The sequence below is a fragment of the Myxine glutinosa genome, chromosome 13, assembly GCF_964187855.1.
Source record: "Myxine glutinosa chromosome 13, kmMyxGlut1.1, whole genome shotgun sequence".
Lineage (NCBI taxonomy): Eukaryota > Metazoa > Chordata > Myxini > Myxiniformes > Myxinidae > Myxine > Myxine glutinosa.
The window spans coordinates 24,917,545-24,923,764 of NC_136273.1; positions in this window are offsets into that span (position 1 = coordinate 24,917,545).

The window sequence follows — 6,220 nt, forward strand, 5'->3', positions numbered from 1 at the left end:
GTTGACTGGCCCTCCCTTCCCCCTCCCCCCTCCCCTCCCCCCTCCCCCCTCCCCCCTCCCCTCCCCCACCCTTCCCCCTTCCCCCTCACCTCCCCCTCCCTTCCCCCTCCCTCCTCCCCTCCTCCTCCCTTCCCCCCTCCACCCTACCCCCTCCCCTTCTCCCCTCCCCTCCCCCCTCCCTTTTCCCCCTCCCCTCCCTTTTCCCCCTCCCCTCCCTTTCCCCCTCCCCTCCCTTTTCCCCCTCCCCCTCCCCCTCCCCTCTTCCCTTCCCCCTCCCCTCCCCCCTCCCCTCCCCTCCCCCCTCCCCCTCCCCCCCCTCCACTCTCCCTCCCCCCTACCTCTCCCCCACCCACCTCCCCTCCCCCCTCCCCTTCCACTCCCCCTCCCCCTCCCCTCCCTCCCCCCTCCCCTCCCCCTCCCCTCCCCCTCCCCCTCCCCCTCCCCCTCCCCTCCCTCTCCCCTCCCCCTACCTCTCCCCACCCACCTCCCCTCCCCTCCCCCTCCCCTTCCCACTCCCCCTCCCCCTCCCCTCTCCCCTCCCCCTCCCCTCCCCCTCCCCTCCCCTCCCCTCCCCCTCCCCCCTCCCACTCCTCTCCTCTCCCATCCCTCCCCCTCCCCCCTCTTCTCCCTCACGTTTATACACGGAATGCCGGGTACTTCCCCCCCCTCTTCTCCCCTCCCCCCCTCTCCTCTCCTCCCCCCGTTCCCCTCCCCTCCTCTTCCCCCTCCCCTCCCCCGCCCGGCAATGCCGGGTACTTCTGCTAGTTGGAGATAAAAATGGAAATCATAGAATCATTTTGTTTAACAAAATTTAATTAAAAATGTTGATTCAGCAAAGTAGCCACCTTTTGCAGATATAACTGCCGAACACACTCGTGGCATTCTTTCTACAATGGAAATCAAATATTGTTCGGGAAGTTCTTCCCAACACTGTTGCAGAAGTTCCCACAAATGTGTTGCACTTGCAGGTTGCTTTGCTTTCACCCTTCTGTCCAGTTCATCCCAAACCAGCTCGTTGGGGTTTAAGTCTGGAGACTGTGCTGGCCATTCCATGATTTGAAGCCTACCGTCTTGTTCTTTTCCTCGAAGGTAGTTTTGACATAGTCTGGAGGTGTGTTTAGGGTCATTATCTTGCTGGAGGATGAACCCCTGACGAACAAGTCGTATACCAGAGGGTATTGCATGGCGCTGCAAAATGCTGTGGTCGCCCTTTTGGTTCAAGGTGCCAGTCACTCTGTGCAAGTCGCTGACTCTGGATCCAGCAAAAGAGCCCCAGACCATCATGCTTCCTCCTCCATGTTTGACAGTTGGTGTCACACACTGAGGAACCATCCTTTCGCCTACTCGACGGCGTACAAAAACCCTGCGTGATGAACCAAATATTTCAAATTTTGATTCATCGGTCCATAAGACCTTCTTCCAGTCTTCAGTAGTCCACTGGTGGTGCTTCATGGCCCAGACAAGCTTCTTTTTCTTATTTTGCCATCTTAGCAATGGCTTTCTTACTGCCACTCGACCTGTCAAACCTGCAGCTCGAAGTCTTCTCTTCACAGTTGAAACTGAGACTTGCTTACTTTGACCAGTGTTAAGCTGTGCTTGAAGCTGTTGTCCTGTGAGCCGCCTATCACGCAAGCTGTTGACTCTCAGAAACTTGTCTTCTGATTCTGTTGTGGCTTTGGGTCTGCCAGACCTCTTCCTGTCAGAGTTTCCTCCAGTTTCCAATATACTACTTCCTGCAGTACAATATTTTCCAAATAATGCTTCAGAGGGTGTAATAACAGTCTGTTCCAATACTGCTTTTATACAGACAGGGGGTTTATAATCAAGTAATCAGCAGAGGTTGGGACACTTGTAGGAATTGTTTGCATCAACTTTCAAGGCTTAATTTACTTACATTGCTGCAGAACAGCTGTAAGTTGTTAACCCATTACTTATTCCCTGAAGAAGGCCCATTTTTTACATTATAACTGTGCAATTTACATTATTTTCCCGTTTTTGCGAACCTAAACATTTTTTTTTACCTCGAGCAGTTTTCTGCTTACCTTTGTACCATTTCAGGTTATTCACTGGACATTAAACTGCGTAAATTTCAATGAAAACTGGAAACTTTTAGGTGTTTCCAAAACTTTTGACTGGCAGACAAACGGAATGTGCCAGTCAGGGCAGCTGTGCGTTTGTATCAGCTTTGCGTGACCCACCCTGCGAGAAGGGAGTAGCCCTAAGGGCCACTCCAATGAAAGTGATGTGAGACTGTTTCGCAAAAGTTCTGCCCGTTGACCGTTTGCCGACAAAAAAGTTTTTAGCAATCAGGTGATGGATGGTCACGGGTGACTGCTAAAAACTAAAGTCGTCAAAATGTCGTTCAGTTACTTTTTAATAATCATAATATTTCTGTAGTACAATTTAATATGTCAACTCAGGTGTATCCTAAAGGCACAGTTGCATCAAAAAGAACAAGATGCATTTTAAAAAGATGCAATTTAATAAGTCAGGGATTAAAAGGTGAAAAACAATCCAGGTGACAAAGCATTGGAGGGTACACACAAAGTGACACTCTTCTTCTTAATAGCTGCAATTATTCCCACGTTCTTGTGGGATTGGCCGGGAAAGCTTGGGCCAAGTCCTTCACGAACCGGCTGGCAGGCCTGACGTTCAAAGACACAAAGTGACAGTAAATAATAATTTATTTCAAAAATTTTATTGCAGTTGTGTGTAGGCTGTTAATATTGACTGCATGAACCGCAATGGGGGGGGGGGGGGGGGAGGGGGGAAATATATGGTAGAGGAAAGTGGCTAGGCCTCTGAGAATAGAAGGCCTCAATCTCCAAGATATAGGCCATAATATAGTCATCAGTTTGCATGGGAGTTATAAAGTGTCACGAAAATAGTCGAAAACATGAGATCAGTTCAAAATCTTTTGCATTCGAGTGTTGTCGGGTCACAATTGACTGCATAAACTGAAAGGAGAATTGTAGAAATCAATGTGGATTAAGAAAAATTAAAGTGGGGAATAGGTAGGCATCAGTCATAAAAAAATATTTCAATGTTCACATCTTATTATCGCAATCGCAGAAGTGAAAATCAGCCATAATACGATTGAAATGCAGAATTTCGGCAGAAGTGTCACAAATTCATGTTCAGTGAGAAAAAGCAAGTGAAATGAGTGTCACATTCGAGGAATTATAATTAATTTTTAAAATAATGGCTGATCGTCTAGACTGGAGTCTAGACTATTGAGGTATAAATCACATCTTAATAGGTCTGAGGTGAAAATCGCACATGGTTCGATTTAATGGAATTTCATTCTTTGAGCTCATCTCCTCAACGACCATGCCATTTTTTCACAATTATTCCCATACTTAAAAAAAAAAAAACGGGGAGAAATTGGAATTGGCTCCATCTGTCTATATATCTGTGTCTGTCTGTCTGTCTGTCCATCACGCTATCTCCTAAACGGTTGGGCAGAAATTCACCAAACATTTCTTTCTTCATCTACATGTTGTTGCACTCTCCATGAGGCCCCTATTATGTCTGTTTGGTGGCCCTACAATGTTCCATTCTCAAGACCCACAATCTATAAGGGAATGGACAGACAAATGAAAAATCACTCAGAGAGCGACACTTGGCAAACAACAACAACAACAACATGCATTTTAAAGGCCATTTTCCCTACTAGAGCGGGGGTTAGCCTTGCGGTCCCCATGACAATCTTCTCCATTTTGCCCTATTTTCTGCATCTCTCCTTGTTAACCCCCTTGCCCGCATTTCTTCTTCCACCATCTTTAGCCAAGTCTTTCTCGGTCTTCCCCGTCCTCTACTTCCTTCTACATTCATTTCCAACACTCTTCTCAACCAGTCACTTTCATCCTTCCTCAACACATGACCAAACCATCTCAACCTGTTCCTCTTCACAGCATCAATCACAGGCTCTATTCCCATCCTCTTTCGCAATTCATCATTTGTCTTCCTCTCTCTCAACGATACTCTGCACATCCGTCGAACCATTCGCATTTCCACCCTTTCAAACCTTCGTTGCTGCTCTACATTCATTACCTATGTCTCGCTCCCATAAATCATAACACTTCTCACACATACAGCATACACCTTTCCCTTCAGCTTCAACGACACTCCCCTCATCATCAGCACGCCACTCAGTTCCCGAAACTTCTTCCATGCACATCTCACTCTAGCAACCGTTGCCGAGTCTGATCCACCTTCTCCATTCAGCATGTCTCAGAGGTAGCAAAATGTTTTCACACCTTCCAGCTTCACGCCGTCTCCAAGATCCAACTCAACATGTCCTCCATCTGCAGCTCCCTCTGTGCACAACTTACATTTGAATGTAGCTGCCACACTGGTTAATGACCCTCTCAGACCACTACATTTTTGATGAACCCACTCAGCGCACATTGTACATTGAATGGAGTTCACTCCGCCACCCTTCCTGCACACAGCACACGGCCACTTCCCAGTTCTTTCCACCTCACAACATGCTTTACCACTTGCCATCACTTCAGACCTTTTGTCTCCATACATTCCTTCCACTTGTTCATCCTTTCCTTCAGTCCATCCATACTTTCCGCATCCAACACCAGATCATCTGCATACAACAACTCCCATGGTAAACCCTCCTTTACGTTCTGAGCCAGCACATCCACCACAGCTACAAATAGTAGTGGACTTAGTACCGACCCCTGATGCACTCCCACCTTCACCTCAAACTCACCACTGTTCCCGTCCTTCGTCCTTACAGCTGTGCGCGCTCTTTTGTACATTGCCATCACTACTCTGATCAACCATTCCTCCACTCCTAACTTCCTCAATGCCCATGTCAATACTTTGCGTGGAACCCTATCGAATGCTTTCTCCAGATCAACAAACCCAAGAAACAACTTCTTCCTCTTCTCCATGTACTTCTCCTGCAACTGCCTCACAAAGAAAAGCGCGTCTGTCGTTCCTCTTTCTGGCATAAATCCAAACTGCATTTCGTCGATCTGCACTTTCTTCCTTATCCTCCTCTCCAACACCCTTTCCAATATCTTCATTCCATGCTCCAATAACTTTATCTCTCGGTACGAGCCACACTCCAGAGGGTCACCTTTCCCCTTGTATAGAGGGACGAGGGTCTTGTATAGAGGGACACTTGGCAAAAGAGAACAAAATAGAATGGCACTCAGTAGAGCATCCTTTGTACCTCAAAAAATAATTGGTGGTTGAATTCAGTGACCTGATATGCAAATCGTCCTCAAATTTTAAGCTAATCAGATGAAAATTGACAATTTTAGAAATTTGGCCTATGTTGACCTTTTAGCCTATGTTGACCTCAAATATAATTGGTGGTTGAATTCAGTCATCTGATGTGCAAATCCTATTCAAATTTCAAGTAAATCGGATGAATATTGAGGATTTTAGAAATTTGAAAAGGTTGTTGACCTTTTGGCCTCTGCTAATCTCAAAAAATAGTTAGTTGTTAAATTCAGTTAGCTGATATGTAAATTGTGTTGTAAATTTCATGTCAATCGCATGAAAATTGATGATTTTAGAAATCTGAAAAAAGTGGTTGACCTGTGGCCTATGTTGACCTTTTTGACCTTTTGACCTCAAAAATAAATAGGATTTTGTCGGACCACCAACTCTACCATTTGGTGAAGGTTTGTGACGATAGGCTTAAAATTGTGACCTGTAGGCAAGTATAGGTAAGCGGACAGACAAACACACACAAAGCGGACAGACAAACACACACACACACACCCACACACAAGCACACACATCTCGTTTTTTTCATTTCTGTTCCTCAAAATTGTCTCTCGTATTCACACATCAACACACACACACACGCACACATCTGGTTTTTTTCAATTCTGTTCCTCACAATTCTGTCTCTCTTACACACACACACACACACACACACACACACACACACACACACACACACACACACACACACACACACACACACCCACACACATCCACACACATCCACACACATCCACACACATCCACACACATCCACACACACACACACATCCACACACACACACATCCACACACACACACATCCACACACACACACATCCACACACACACACATCCACACACACCCACACACACACACATCCACACACACACACATCCACACACACACACATCCACACACACACACATCCACACACACACACATCCATACACACACACATCCACACACACACACACATCCACC